Source organism: Zalophus californianus, chromosome 6 (assembly GCF_009762305.2).
Source record: "Zalophus californianus isolate mZalCal1 chromosome 6, mZalCal1.pri.v2, whole genome shotgun sequence".
NCBI classification, from domain to species: Eukaryota; Metazoa; Chordata; class Mammalia; order Carnivora; family Otariidae; genus Zalophus; species Zalophus californianus.
Genome location: NC_045600.1, coordinates 26,023,256 through 26,039,991, shown reverse-complemented (window position 1 = coordinate 26,039,991; position 16,736 = coordinate 26,023,256). Strand labels below are relative to the sequence as shown.

General features: G+C 43.0%; 1 protein-coding gene across 25 annotated transcripts in view; it reads left to right on the top strand.

Annotated features, from left to right (window-relative positions):
• The window catches only part of TTLL5 (tubulin tyrosine ligase like 5), a 276,731-nt gene that overhangs the window by 123,061 nt on the left and 136,934 nt on the right, over positions 1 to 16,736 (top strand). The window lies entirely within an intron of this gene.

Genomic DNA, 16,736 nt, shown 5'->3' with positions numbered 1-16,736 from the left:
TTTTTACCAGAATGCCATAACATTACCATTTACTTTTTTTTTTCTTTTTTTTAAACTATACTCATCTCTTGCTCTCAGGACATTTTATGGCTACTGACTAGTAAAGCATTTCAATACACCTTTAGTCTACACATGTCATTCTCCCCATTTTACAGATGGGGGAAACTGAGGCTGAAAGAAGTGATATAATCAGCGTCATTCAGGAAGCTGGATACATGGAAATGGATACAGCAATTTTGACCTTAAGTTATAGATGTAGTAACAAGCTTACAACACAATGAAGTTATATGAAACTTTCACAAGAATTTTGGGATTGTTTTTGCCCTCCTTGCTGATCATCCCCATGGTATTTAACTAGAAGTAGAAGCCCCTTTCCTTTATGCAAAATGGCATTGAAGTCCCCCAAAGAAATTATTATAATTTAACTCCACAGTTACATTTTGTTATATCTCTGGTGCATCAGAGTCTTAATTAGCGACAACTCTGTAATGATAATCAAGTCTAGAAAAAAGCGAAGCTGAAAATTACTTCGAGCACGTGTTAAAAATAGGCAACACACTGCTCCCTGGTGGTGCCCTGCTTCTCTGTATAAAATTTAGAACCAAAATTAAAAGGAAGCTTTAGCTTTACTTCAGCCTCATCCCGGTGTGTGAGGCTGTAATGAATTTTCTTTTTCAAAGCCCTAATCGTTTGAAGGGAGGTGAGGATGGCTGATTTGAAATAGGAAGCAAAATATCTTATAAGGGCAGTTTTGAGACTTGAGGGGGGTGGGCGAGTTAAATTTTACAGATGGAGTGATAGGAAGAAGGTACTAGAATGTCACGACCATGGTAGAATGGGAAGGAATTTTGAAACGTGAAGTGGTTGTGAAGAAGGGAGAGGGTCAGTGATCCGCTACCCGTTTTTCACTAGGTCACTGACAAGAGTGTATGTTTCTAGCTTATAAATGAGCAGCTAGAAGCACCAAGACATTAGGAAATTTTCTTTGCAGTCATAGTAAAAAACATAGCCAATGTTAGTGTTTACATATTTTCAGCTTCTGTCATTTGGTAAGCTGCAAAGCTTGCAAAATGACAAGATTCTGATCCTGTGGGACTCCAGGGTGATTGTATCCTAATGGGAAAGTCGTTTCCTTCAGTCCATCTTTCTTGTCGAAGGAGAACTTCAGTGCCAGAGAATTAAAAGTCCATCAGACTCCTGTACGTAGGGATCTGAACTCGCCGTTAGATGTCAGTCTTAACTTTTAGAGTCTGGTAAAAGGGTGGCTGGTGCTTGGTACAGTACTGAGGGAGGGGCTGTGGTATGTAATAAGCAGAGTGGGGTGGTGGAAAGCGAGCTGGACTAGCCATCTGTAGATCTGTCTTCTGCCCCCACGGACCAGCTACATGATCTCGGACAGTTCACTCAACTTTCAGCCTCAGGGTTTTTGTTTGTTGATGGGGTAAATACAGTAGGCTCCTGAGGATAGTAAGCAAAAACTACTTTGTAAAGTCTAAATGCCATATATTTGGAAAATATTGGTATTTCAGCCATAAAATGCTTTCAGGAAGAAATTATTTCTAATTTGATTTGAAAAAGTCGTTTTTAGGTAAAATATAGTGTTACCAAAATGAACTTGGTTATTGAAAAGCTCAATTGTATGTTATCTGGCTCCTTCCCCTCGGAGCAAGTAATTCCTTAATTTGGAATTTGGAAAATTCTTTTATTCTTCTTCTAGTAAATAATAACCTGTTACAATGGCTTCGTATGTGCTCTGGCCCATGTGTTTGCTAGTGGGGGTGCAGACTCAAAGTGGGGCAGCTCTGCCCTTCTCTCTCAACTTGGGCCGTGAAACCTTCAAGGCGGCTTCGTCAGAAGCAGCTTTGTGTTCAGTAATTACTTCAAATGCTTTTTAATTTCTCATACCTGTGATTATTTCCTTACTTCCAACTCCTATTTTGTGTTTGTGTCTGTCCTTCCTTCCTTCCATCCATCCATCCACCCATCCATCCTTTTAAATCCAGTAGGGTTAATGTTTCCTTCTCCTGCTTCCCTTTTTTTGTAAGATAATTCTGGATAAATTTATTCATTCTATTGTTTTAATGTTTCTAATTGGTTGTTTTGTTTTGTCTTTACTAATTCCCTTCCTTCTGCTTTTGCTAGCTTTATTTTGTTTCCTCCCAGTCTCTTAAGTGGGATACTTAACTTTCATTCACTCTTGTCACTGTATTTAAAGCTACGAATTTTCCTCCCAGTATTGCTTTCATCCTAGCCCATAAACTCTGATGTATCTTTACGTTGCTTCTCCGGGTAAGGTGTTAAGAGACCTGCCACTACATAAGGAACACAGATTTTTTAATGATTTGTGTTTTGGAAGATGAGTATAAAAAATTGAAATCCTTGGGTCCGTTTTTGAAAAATCATTTTATTTTGTCTATGATTTCAACTGCTTACCCCATTAAAGCTTTTAGTGGCATTTTTTTCATAAAACTTTTAATTCAAATGTGTTTTTTTAATTTATTCATTCAAAAACATTTTATTAAGCCCTTAGGAATGTTCCAGGCTCTGGTACTAAGCCATGGGGATGATATAAGACATAGTCCGTGGCATGAAATAACTCACAATCTGGTAAGGGTGACAGCCACATAAACACATGATAGTACTAGCATGGAATATGCACGAAAGAGATATTTCTAGGGAATAACAGAAGTATCAAAAGGGGTAATACCTAACCCAGCCTGTGTATGGGAGTGGGAAGGCCAGAGCAGCCTTCTTGGAAGAGATTCTCTCGACACTAAATCTGAAATGTAGGCAAGTGGATGGCAGGAGAAGGGTGAGAGCAAGGTCCAGGCTAACAGCTAGCCTGTGTGTGTGGTGGGGAAACAGTAGGCTGGTTAGTGGTATTGGAGGACAGGGACTCAGCAGAGAGCAGCTAGGATGGAAGCTGGAAGAGAAGACAAAGGCTGTTTAAGGAAAAAGCTTTCCTCTGTGAAGGAACTCATCTTCATCCCGTAGATGACGGCGGGGTGGGGAGCGGGGCACAGAGATACACTTGGCTTTGCCTTTTAGCTTGGTCACTCAGGTAGCTGGAGGAGGGTGGGTTGGAGGGTGAGGCAGTGTCACCCCATTTCCTTCCTGCTCACTCGTGAAGATGCCCAGGAACAGTGAGCTAGCCAGAAGTAAAGAAGCAGAGTACTCTGACAACCCCAAAATGTTATAATAAAACTTGGAAGTACCCAGAATTTACACCAGAGGCTAAATTGTTATGGATTTGCATGGCTAAGAACAGAACCTCATTTAGCCTGTGATGACTTTCACTACTTCTGTTATGGTTTAACTTTCTTTATAGCCTACAAAACAGGAGAACATCAAACTTTCCTTGCCACACGAAGTGGCCACAATAGCCACTTCAGCAATGTTCGTGCCGGCTTGCGGACATTTGGAATAATGCTTGAAAGAGATACATGTTCTTAGTGGGGGTCATTCAACAAGTACCCTACAAACCTGAGCAGAGAGCAGGTCAAATTCAGTTTCCCCTTGGCACACGAGAGGCTGGCTGACCTTTGGGGAGGGGGTTCTTTGGAACCAGCGTGTGCATCCCTGAATGCAGGGTTTTCTGGGAGCATCTTTCGTCTGTGGTAGGGAGCGCTATGGTAGCTGGCAGGGCGCTGGAGTCGAGCTTCAGTCTCACTATCTCAGTGCCGGGAGAGGTGTGCGTTACCACTGCAGCCCTCTGCACAGACGTTGCCCTTTGTGGTTACTGTTGTTAGTGAGCAGAAGAATGTGGCCAAGGAGCCCAGCTCTGTGGTGAGGAGTGGGAGGCCGCGACTCACAGGGAGCACCAGCCCTCTCTGTGCGGGCGAGTGTGAGATTTCAGGACCCAGCTATCATTAGGAGCAGCTCCAGCTCTTCCAGCCTGGGAGTTCAATCAAAGGAATAACAGCAGACCACCCAGGCGAGGGCTCCAAGGCGAACGAATGTGCTGTGTCAGTCTCTTTCCCCCAGCCAGCCAGTGCCCGGGATGTGGCCAGGCCTCCTGGAAATGTGCTGACAGATACATAGGAGGGAGGAGACACTTTCTGCTTCTCACATTTTTCATGTAGATGGAGAGTGGAAAAGAAAACCATTCAATTTCTTTCATTTTTTGCTCCTTACCCTGGTACTTCTCTAGAGCAGTTCTAGAGAAGGGTATATGCTGACATGTAGAATGTTTGGTTTCCACCAGCTACTCATTCCTCTCACTCATTCATATATGGAGGAATTCTCTATCATTTCTTCTGCTTCAGAAGCTGCCAAGGTGGACCTTGAGTGAATCTTACTTTCAGAATTTCCACTTTGAAGATGAAACTGGCAGAGAGGGAGCTGAATTTCTGAAATGATGACGAATGTTCTCCAGAACTGAGGCAGATGGCACCCGGCTTATCACATGCTTGGGTGTTTGGGAACTCTCCTCCTGCCTCCTTAGTGTGCCCAGACACATCTCAACTGTTGTACATTTATGTTCTGATTTGGTGGTGGTTTTCCAAGTCTAGCTCCTTTGGTCCTTTATTCTTTCTGGGTAGAAAAAGTTACACTTCTTTGTATCATATATATTACTCTTTCCCATTTCTAGAAACAGAAAGGATAAATGGAAAAAACAGTAGTTCTTAAGTCAGTGAGACCTTGGAGAAGTTACTTAACCTCCCTGTGCCTTGATTTCCTTCTCTGTAAAATGGGGTCATTTTAGTATTGAGACTAATTCTCCTCCTGGATCCCTGTGCCTCCTGGCTCTGGGGCCCCACTCCAGCTGATTCTAATTTCCTAGCTCTTCTGTGTCTCTCAAGGCTTTCAGCCCCCAGTGTTCCTTAGTTCCTTAGCCTACCGTATGGTCTCTTGTTCTAAAATAACCTTTCTTTCACCCTGCCCCCCCCTCAAATTCTTATCTTCCCTGTACTGCCAAACTTTAAAGTGACATGCCCTTGCTGCCCCAGTGCCCCTGACCCCGTCCCCTCCACAGTTACCCTTGCAGTCTGACCTTCTCTCTTACCATTTTGTCCAGCTCTCTCTTAGAGGTTGCCAGTGACCTTGGAATTGCCAACTTTGGTCACCTATTTTTAATCCTCATTCTCCCTCAGCATGCGGCACTATTATTGACCACCTCCTACCTGAAAAACTTTTCTTAGCTTCTTCAACCCTTTAGCGATTCCCCTGGGAGCTCATCCTCCTCTTTCCCCTGAAGACTAGATTCCATTTGCAACATTTTTTAAAAGCCACAGGCATATAGACCTCAAATATATCAAACTGGCAACAATAGGCTCTTTCCGATTAAAGACAGTGGGATGATGTCTGGGCTTCCGCTTCTTCCCATTCTTCGTAGCTCTCCTCCAGCATAGCTCTGAAGTCCGGGTGCAACACAACTGTTTTTTTAACGCACAGTTTCCCCTTGGGTACTTGTTCTCTTCCTATAGCTCCATCGGGTACTGTTCTGTGGATTTCTTTCACGTACGTATCTTTTGTGTGAACCTCTTTGCTGAGTGCTAAGTCCAGACTTCCAATGGTCAGACATTTCCACCTAACTGTATTCCCAGCATCCAAAACACACAACGCATTTTAAACATATTTTGAAAATATTCAAAAAAATATTTAAGACATCTAAAACCTATTTGTTTGTCTCCCTTTTATCTCTTGGTATTGGTGACACTGCAGTTCTCGGGATTTAGGTATGGAGCTTTTGATTTATCATTGTCTCTGTTTGCTTCTTCATTCTGTCTACATCCAGGCAGTTGCCAAGTCTGGTTGATTCTGACTCCCTAATATCTCAAATATATTTTCCCTGTTTCACTTTTACATCGACTGTCCTGCTTAAGGCTTTAATTATCTCAGTTGGACAGCTACAGTTACCTCCAGCGGTCTCCTCTCCACCTTAGTCTTTGCTGTAAAGGAATCTTTTTGAATCGCAAGTCTGTTGATAAGACTCCTTTGCTCAAGAATCAAGGGGGCTTTTTGTTATCTACAATGTGAAGCCCAAGCTATTAAATGTTATTCAAATCCTTTATTTAGAATCTGGCTCCAGGCTACTTCTCTAGTCTGGCCTCTCCCATCACACATGTTTTTGTGCACTCACCCAGAATTTGTTGGTCTCCACGCCTTAGTTTTTGCTATCTTCTCATGGGAAATGTTCCCCTGTCACCATGTCTAACTTTATGCATCCATCCAGGGTCAACATAGATGCTGTTTGGTTCTCAACCCTCTGGGAGCTTTCCTGGTGTAATCTGAAAGTGGCCCCTGTACTCAGAAAGCAGGCAGACACCAGAGAAAGAGGCAGGCCGCTCAGTGTTGGTAGGTGGCAGTTTCAATACTAGCAAAGCCGGGGGTGGGGGGTGGCGCGGGGTGCCTGGGTGGCTCAGTCGGTTAAGCATCTGCCATTGGTTCGGGTCACGATCCCAGGGCCCTGGGATTGAGCCCTGCATTGGGCTCCCTGCTCAGTGGAGAGCCTGCTTCTTCCTCTCTCTCTGCCTGCCAGTCTGCCTATTTGAGCTCTCTGTCAAATAAATAAATAAAATCTTAAAAAAAAAAAATACTGGCGAAGGGAACTTACATACGAGGCGTGTCTTGGGCAGCAACAAGATGAATGGATCCCTACACCTGCCGCCAAATCTTAGAAATTTATAAAGGGGCCCTAACTGGGCTCAGTCATGTATACTGTGCAGGTGTTTTCAACACATCACCATTTCAAGGCCATGTCCTTAGAGCAGCCTCTGGGAGCAGGAAAGGCGAGGGGAACCCACATTCCAAGGATGGGAGGAGGGGCTGAAGAGCCTCTGAGTGGCCCTGTCCAGCTTCTGGGTCAGTTGGCAGCCATGTTTTTCTCATGGCGTTCCCCAGCAGGTGCCCCCTCACTTGGATGCGTGTCATTTCACGCATCACACTCTCTGTGTCCAGAGAGCTGTCTCCTACCTCGGTGAGCTCTTTGGGGCAGTGTCCTATGCTGCCTCAGAACCTGACTCATGGGTAAGCCTTAGTAAATGTGCTTATTTTACTGGACTGTAAGTTACTTGGTTGAGGATGGGGACCCATTTTTCACCATTTTTTTTTCAGCTTTGGTATATGGTATGTACTTAATACATTTTTGAATAAAGAAATGAAGAACCGAACCCATTGCCTCCCCAGCCAGAAGTCATCTTTCCACTCTCTATGCTCCTTTAGCCCCTCATTAATTTCTCTGTATAGTAAACCTGTTATAGTGATTTTGCTTCTCTTCTTTCATGTTGAGTTATGATCTGTGTGATGACACTTCTTTCTAATCCATAACCTAACACAGCAGCCTTGCACTAAGTAGGCACTTACCACATCCTTGCTAAGTTGAAAAGAATTTCTCTTCTGTGTTTTGTTGGTTTTTATATTTTTTAAAACTCTTGTTCTTTCATGTTTTCTCATTGACAGTACCACACCTGCCCTTCATCATAAAGCAGCCAACATCAACTGAATGTCTGCTTTGCACCAGGCACTGTGCTAAGCACTTTATAGACATTATTTCTTTAACCCTAGGATGTAATACTTATTTTTTACAGATGAAGAAAACAGAAGCTGGAAGGATAAGTGACTGTTTTAAGGTCACATAAATGGCAAGTGACTGAACTAGGATTCAAACCCAAGTCTGTCTGGTGCCACGCTCTTCCCCTCAGTGTTTTTTCCTGCCTTCTCCTGTGGGAATCAGGACTCTAACCTCTCATCAGCTGCATGTGGCTGCAGAGTGCTAGCCAAGCCAGTGCTTGAGCCTGCAAGAGAGAGACGGGGAATTGAACTTGCTGTTCTCGTGATTAGAAGTGCTTCTCCAGGGGCCCCTGGGTGGTTCAGTCGGTTGGGCATCTGCCCTCGGCTCGGGTCGTGATCCCGGGGTCCTGGGATCGAATCCCGCATTGGGCTCCCTGCTCATCGGGGAGTCTGCTTCTCCCTCTCCCCTTCTCCCCTGCTCATGATCTCTCTCTCTCCCCCTCTCTGAAAAAGATAAATAAAATCTTTAAAAAAAAAAAAAGTGCTTCTCCACTCAAAGGTTGAGAGATATGTGGCTTTGTCTAGATTATCAGTTGTTTGTTGGGTAAATGGAAGTATTTGTTGAGTGAACTCTTCATCAGATTATTTTATGGTGAAATCAATTGATCCTTTGAGGAGGCAAAACTCAGCCTTCTTAATCTGCAGAGATGCAGAAAGAGTGCATCGATTTATCATGGTGGTGGCAGCCCTCATTGACTCATAAAAACCAAATATATAAATTGGAAACACTATCAAGCAATCTGGCTGTTTTGTAAGGTTTCCCAGGAATGTCTCAAATCTTAATCTGGATTTTGGAGCACTGAATGTTGATAGGCATATGTGTGTTATGTAAATGACAGTGTTCAACAGGGAGGGGATACATGACAAGAGAACTTAGTATTGGTGAATTGGAACTACAGAGATTCCCAGCTTTTCCTAACCCCTTTTAAAATTTAATTAACATTATAACTCATATCTCTTGGTGATCAGAGTGCAAATTTCTTGAGGTTCATTTTATTGGCATCCAGGAACTGATACAGGAGTTGAAGCTGTCTTAAAACATGTTGGTTGGTGTGGCTGATGATTTAATACATTCTCAGGAAGTGCCCTTGAAAGAATGGTTAAAAAGGTAGCTGTTTAAGGATGATTTTTTTTTCATGTTCTTGATTGAATATATTCTCTAATATTCTCTAGTGATGAAAATGATGTAGTAAGTGCAGATCTGGCACTTTTGGTTTTCTTTTTCTTTTATCTTGAGGGAAGTGGATCTTGGTCCACTGGTGTTTCCTGTTCAAGGACTGCCTTCGGTTCTAGCTACATACACTAAAACAAGTCAGGAAGGACTTGCCACTGCATTTCCCTATTCCAGATCACTCAGAGCCCCACAGTCAGGGGAATGAAAGTTTCGGTGGCAGGCTCAATTGATCTAGTCATATTCTGATGAGCCTTTGCCTATGAATGACACAGAGACCATTATTCTCAAGATGATACTGGTGTAGTTCTGAGGACATTATGAATGCAGATTTAGACAAATTGATCTTCATATCATCCTGTGTGATTCTTAACCTTTTCAGAGTCAGAGATCCCTTTGAGAGTTGCATAAAGGCTATCTTCTGAAAAAAATGTGCATTCAGACTTAGAAATTTGCATTAATTTCAAAGGGGTCATAGACACCCCCCAATTAGGCTCCCTCTTGATGCCCTTTGGACCCATGGTCTCCGAGTTAAGAACCTCTGAAAACCTTAAGGTAGCATATGGCCAGTAATATCGATAATTTGGCCAAAAGTGATCATTCCAAACTGTGATCACTTTTGCTTCACGCATTCTGTATATATTTCAGTGATATCCCCCAACTAGGGTGTCTTCTCAGTGGAAGCAAGGATTTTGGTTTTGTGGGTTTTTTTCATGGTTCTATGTTCAGTGCTGAAAAGAATGCCACAGAATAGCTGATAAATATTTGTTGGATTAATGAAATAATCTTTTGAAGCTCCATCTCTTGACCTCACTTGAGCTGTGCCGAGATTGTAAGCTGTTTTGGGAGCACTGTTATTTGGTCTTTCATGTTGAATTCCCAATCTCCATTTTGATAAGTAAGATATATGACATTTGCAAACAGCCTAGTGAAACTGAGATTCAAGATCTGTTTCACTCAAGATAAAAGGAAAACCAAAAGTGCCAGATCCATACTTACTAGACGATTTTCATCACTGGAGAAATACTAGAGGACGTATGCAACCCAATTTCGAATGGAGTGTCAGCCTTTTTCAGTTTCAGTGCCAAGAAGAAATACACAGTATAGACATTGTGCAGACAAGGAGCGAAATCTGAATGCAAAGCTCTTATTTCTCGCATTTGAGAACCTTGCCCAAGGTTTCAAGACCAGGCAAAACTCATCTCTAAAATTATGCAGGGCACTAACAAGAGCAACACTTGCCTCTCTCTAATCACTGATTATTTTATTTCCCATTATTCCAGAGCAGTCCCTCCCTTGTGGTATTTGCAAAAAGAGGTAATTTGGAACCTTTAATTTCCTTTCTGGCCTGCCAGTGACATTAATCACTTTTCCACTCACTGGTGAAACTAGCTGCTAGCTAGAGGTCGTGTGTGTGTGTGTGTGTGTGTGTGTGTGTGTGTGTGTGTGTGTGTGTGTGTGTGTGTGTGTGTGTGTGTGTGTATTTGGGACTAGATGAGACCCACTTCATTTAGTGTATAAATGCTTTTGTGCCTGCTGGGCTAAACTCTGAGGATACAACAATGAATGAGATACAGTAATTTGTAGGTCAAGATAGGCAAATAAACTTGCAATTATAATATGATACAAATCATGGCATGAAGCTCTTTCAGCTCTACCACTGGTTGGTAGAGCATACCACTATGCTTTTTTTTAAAGATTTTATTTATTTAGAGAGAGAGGGAGGGAGAAGGCCAGGAAGGGGGGGAGAGGCAGAGGCAGAGGGAGAAGTAGACTCACCGCTGAGTGGGGAGCTCAATCCCAGGACCCCGAGATCATGACCTGAGCCGAAGGCAGACACTTAACCGGCCGAGCCACCCAGGTGCCCCGCTACCCCTACACTCTTGAAGCAGTTTAATGACAAGGCTTCTTTACAACTAAGGGAAATTGTTTATAAAAAATAAATTTGGCATTGGGAAGTAAAGTGCAAGGTGGTAGCAACAGGATTTCAGGATCCTGCTGTGCTGAAGTGGTTTGAAGGACCTTCTTAGAGCCAATGATAAAACACCAAATTAAGCTTCTGATCTTTCCGTTTCCATGTTGGGGATAATCCCTGCCTCCTGGCGTAGTTATTTGCTGGTTGTATTTTCCCAAGCAGCGATGAGAAACCTTGGTACCATGTTAAGAAAAGTAAAGGTCGTGTGAAAACCCACAAGACCCAGTCCACAGAGGGCTACATTTGTAGAAATGGAAAATTCTTAGTCTGCTGTATGTGGAGAATGTCTTGTCCTTAAGGAACTGATAACACATGCATACACAGAGGCAGATGCCAGTTTATGATTGATCTGGTAGAGGACTTGAGGGCTCACACTGGATGCCGGCATCTTATTTTTTTCATTAACCTGTGTCGTCTTTTCAGTATCTACTAAAACTTCACCATCCTTAAATATCAGTTTGTTTGATTTTGTGGTTCCGCGGTGGAGGTGGAAATAACTGCACACATGGTCATTAAATGCTGATTTAGGGAGAACGGTGTCACTACCTTGAGGTTCAGGAGAAGATGCCCCCAGAAAGGATCCTTCAGGCTGAAGCCTCCTCTTATTACTGTTTTTGATTCCAGACTCCTGAGTGGAATTCCTAGCTGTTGACTTGGGCTAGAGAGTGTATGATCCAATGTGTTCTTTTGCCCACCAGGCCTTAGGCCTCAGGCCTAGACCAAAGCCATCTAGTCAGGCCTCCCCCCCAGGCCCACCCCCTAATCTTGATCCTCAGACCATTCTTTTTTTTTTTTAAAGATTTTACTTATTTATTTGACAGAGAGAGACACAGCCAGAGAGGGAACACAAGCAGGGGGAGTGGGAGAGGGAGAAGCAGGCTTCCCGTGGAGCAGGGAGCCCGACGCGTGCTCGATCCCAGGACCCTGGGATCATGACCTGAACTGAAGGCAGATGCTTAACGACTGAGCCACCCAGGCGCCCCCAGACCATTCTTTTGAGGAGAGGCAGGGAAAGATAAATCTAAGAAAAGGTTTATTTGCACTAAGGCCCACTCTCTGACCTTCCCTTCTTAAAATGCCAGGCAGCGTCATCTTGCCTTACCAGATGCATGGGAAGATATGTCCAAAAGAGGGCTGATCCAAGAAGAGACCATGAACAATGAACACATAAACTCAAGAGCTTTTATTGTCAGATTACAAAGCAGGTCTCCAGCTCCAAAGCCCAGCACTCTAACCGCGCCTTAGGAGGGAAGTGTGAGGAGCCCGGCAATGGTGTATCCTGCATCCCAGACTTGGTACCTGTCGCCTGACTGCCGTGGCTCTCCACAAGTTTGGATTTTCCTTAATAGCCCCTTTCACCCCAGCCCACGAAAACAGCACTAGATTTCTCTACCTACACCACAGCTGTGACATAGCACTACTCTTACCGGAACCCTTGAGCAGGCTCACTGTTATGTCTTAGGTCAAGAGCAGAATCTTTAGTCTGGCATTCAAGGATCTCCCCGAGCCATTTTTCTTTCTTTTCCTATCTTTTATTGTTCTGAGCTTTAGCCAAATTAGACTGCTTCCTGTTTTTCAGACATTCTTCCTGCTTATCTGTCTCAGCATTTTTACTTACACTTTTTTGCTCTAGGAGCCACCACCACCCCGCCCCCCTCCCAGCAATCCTCCTACCTGTCCTTTTAGGCTCAGCTCAGGGGTGTTCTTGGAATTTCCTTGGCTTTTTTCTTAGGGCAGTTATCACTTTCTAGAGGCCTTAAATATTGCTATCTGTTAGGGGTGTCTTTTCTCACTAGGATTACCAGTTCCTTCGTGGCTTGAGGGCAGGGGCCACATTTTAATCTCTGTATCCCCTTAGGATTTTTAAATTTATTTTAATTCAGCTAATTAACATTATAGTGTATTATTAGTTTCAGAGGTAGAGTTCAGTGATTCATCAGTCTTAAACTAACCCTAACCCCCAGTGCTCATGACATCCCGTGCCCTCCTTAATGCCCATCACCCAGTTACCCCATTCCCCCCACCCCCCTCCCTGTACCCTTAGGATTTTACCCGAGGCCTTGCTTATGATGGGCAATGCAGTGGATATTTATTGGATTATCTCTGAGGTTTGGACTTCTTTTGAGCATTCAGGTGTGCGGCATTTCTGGAGCATGCCCGCTCCAGCTACAGTGATCTAGTTAGGCCTGGCCCTGGATCCTCTTTGGATACCAAAAGGTTATGTATCTGGGTGGGTGGTGGGTATATCCTGGGAAGCTGTCAGGGCAATGCCATCATATTTTAATTATAGGCCTGGCAGCAGCACTCCTTTTAGCAAGCGGCAGTAACAAGCAGTAACACTTGGGCGGGCCAGCCGCCGGAAATTGGCCTCCCTCTCTGTGTTTCTCCTACCCCCTTTTCAATCCATCACCTGTATTTATTCCCACTATAATTTAAACACCTGTCTAGATGGAATGTGTGCAATGTGTCCTTACCCCACACATTCAGATATTTGCTCACCTGCCTTGTTCGGAAGGCTGGCTCTAAAATAAACAGCGTTTTGGTATTAAAAGAAAAAAATGCACCGAGGTCACTGTGGCAATGGACATGAAGAAGGGAATGGGAGTGGAACCTCTGGATAAGCTGCTCCAGGAGAGTGGGAGCAGAGGAGGAGGAGGGGGACAGCACGGGGTGAAGCATCTGCCTAAGGCTTAGGCAGCGGTGGGATCGTGTGCCTAGGTTTTTCCACAGGCAATCGTTCACTTAGCTGACCAGCTAGAGAAAGGTGGGGGTGGAAGAATATTCAACAAGCTGATTGTTTTTAGGCTTAAATGCCTTGGTTATTTTTTAACGACCACTGTTTCTCAAGGCAGTGTCACAAGTAGACTCAGAATTTTCTGAACCTTGTTCTAAACCATTTTATCCATGTTTGCATCCTTGGCAAATTGAATGATTACCCATGTCAATATTTGAGCATCCGGACAACATTGAGAAATAGTAAAATCTAATCGTAGTTTCAAAAATCTCTAATAATTAAGGATACTTAAGGATAACTGGGACTGTTTTCTTACTAGTTTTAAAACTAGAAAATGGATTTTCTTTCTTTTTAAAGATTTTATATATATATGTCAGGGAAAGAGAGAGAGAGAGAGAAAGCACAAGCAGGGGGAGCAGCCTAGATTTAGTAGCATAGACTCTGGTTATTGACCCAGAGAAGCCACCTGGCCCATTTTTCCTAAGAAAAAATGATGAGCTATCTCTTTTGTTAGTGGTGCTGTGTCTTTATTTGCTGTAATTCTGTCCTTCTCTAAAATTCCTTAGCATGAAATGTTCATCATAATGAAAAGCATATATATATATATATATATATATATATATATGTATGTATGTATGTATGCCATTTTCTACTTTCTCTTCATCAAATGAAACTTTGTTTACCTGGAGAAATATAGACGGACAGAGAAGCAGATGCAACCTGGTGACAGCCGTATTCATCATCCTTCTGTCCCGTTCAGGAGGAACCTCCAGATGTGAAGCCTAACTGGCTTGTGTAGTTTAAGGCCTGGCCCAATGCTGGGAGATTGAGCCTGCCCTTAGATCTTTCCTAGTCAACGCAAGGTGCTTCTGTGGCCACAGTTGATGCTTGGGTCCATTTGTGTTCAGTGGCTCCTTCTGCCCATCCTGGGAAAAACTGGGAAACTGAAAGGAAGAACCAGAGGCTTTCTTAAGTCATTTAACCTAGAAATGATTTGCTTGGGCCAAACTCTAGCAAGGCGTAAGTCTGTACACATAAGATTCAGCCAGATGTGGTTGAGGCTTCAGAGCCTTCATAGCCATGTGGCTGTTGCTGCTGTATTAGGTGATACAGATTATGGAACATTTTCATCATCACAATACATTCTATTGGATTGTACTGTTTTAGAACAGGGGTTGAAAATAGGTTCATCTCCTTTGTCACTTCTGGTTGATCGGCATTGGCTGTCTGGAGGACTGTGTAAAGAAGATTCTGAGGCCATATCTAAGTGAGCCCCAAATTGTTTGATGATTTACTAGCAATGTATGTCCCAGGAAGGCTGAGCTGAGTGGGTGGGGCTAGTTGTGGCATAGGTGCTGGGTGTCTTCTAGATAAAACCACGGAAGTAAGAATACAATATTTAAAATAGAGGGTCAGTTGTTATTGTTTAAAGAGACAGGTTATATTTTCAGCAGGAATCCTTTGGAAAGAAAGATGAGAAGCTTTAAAAGTTTTGTTATTCTTTATATAATCTCTCATTTAAGTAGTGGTCCCTTTTGCTATTTTCCAAAATAAATTAACAATGATGCTTTGCTTTTGTGTAGAAGGAAATCACAATAGCCACCATTTTTTGGTTTATCCATGAAATAAGGAATTGATGTTACATGTAAAAACAAAACCCACCAGGGCGCCTGGGGGGCTCAGTTGGTTAAGCGTCTGCCTTCGGCTCAGGTCATGATCCCAGGGTACTGGGATCGAGTCCCACGTCAGGCTCCCTGCTCAGCGGGGAGTCTGCTTCTCCCTCTCCCTCTGCCTGCCGCTCCCCCTGCTTGTGTTCTATCTCTCTGTCAAATAAATAAATAAAATCTTAAAAAAAAAAAACCGCCAGGAATCTAAAATTAGTTTCATGTTCATGCCACCTTTTACTATACCTGCTAAGAAACAGAACTGATTGAGGATGGGTTTTGGTTTTTTTTTTCCACTTCTTTAATATGCTCTGGTGAGGATATTAACAACACGCATGTTGTTAACAAATGGGGAATAAAATTTAAGGCAAAAAAAGGAAAAGCTGGTGTAGTTTGGTATAATCAATTCCTGTATAATCACTGTTGTCAGAATTTGAGGTATCTAATTATATTTTCAAAAATCTCTAATAATTAAGGATAATTAAGCATAACTGGGACTGTTTCCTACTAGTTTTAAAACTAGAAAATAGATTTTCTTTCTTTTTAAAGATTTTATATATTTGTCAGGGAAAGAGAAAGAGAGAGAGAAAGCACAAGCAGGGGGAGCAGCAGGTAGAGGGAGAAGCAGGCTCCCCGCTGAGCAGGGAGCCTGATGCAGGGCTCAATCCCAGGACCCTGGGATCATGACCTGAGCTGAAGGCAGACACTTAACCAGCTGAGCCAACCAGGTGTCCCTAGAAAATGGATTTTAAAACAACAATACCAATTCTGCCACTGTTACGTAACCCTGAGCAAATTAACTACTATAAACTCTCTGAGCCTTAGTTTCTCCATCTCTGAAAGGGAGTATAACAGTATCTGCTTCCATGAGTAATGGGTAAGGAGTGAGTAATGTCAAGTGCTTGACATTACTACTGCAAGACCTCAAATATTAAACCATGTTATTTGGGAAAAGTATACCACATGCACTTGGAGGAGAACATTCCCTGTTCTCATCTTGGCCCTGCACTTAGTGGGTATTTTTAGTGCAATTGTGATTTGCAATTGCTTACCCTTAGAGTTATCTAATTTTAGTTTCATCTTTTGTAAAATGGGGGTAACAGTAGAACCTGCTTCAGAGGGCTTGCTCAGGATTACACGAGATAATACACATCAAGACAACGCAAGGACATCTGATACATGGCACACGGTGAACATTCAGTAACTTAGCTATTGTGATGAAAATGATGTTTAAATTAGGGGTGGCCTTGCCAAAAGAGAGAAGATTCAACAAATCTGATATTTCTTCTCCTTCCCATTCACTAATCTCTAAACTCTACGGTTTATACTAAACATGGTAAAGTGTGTACATTTTGTTTATTTTATTGCTGTTCCACTATAAATTATTAATAAGCCTCTTTTATTAGGGTTTTGGCACACTGACAGAGGCAGTAATTGGAGAAGCTGTTAGTTATCGTAAAGACCTTTCTTACTCTGTAGTGTTTTTATAAGCTGCAAGCTCATGTCTAATTTGAAAGGCCTGATGTTTACGGCCAGGGAGCAGGGCAAGCAGGACGAAGGCTCAGTGTGGGGTAGGAGTGCATTCAAGTCCTACAGGGAGCAGTTTAACTGTCTGACAACCTGACCTCTGTTGCCCCCGAGGTGCAGGAAGAAGGCAAGGCTCTTCAAGGACTCCAGGGA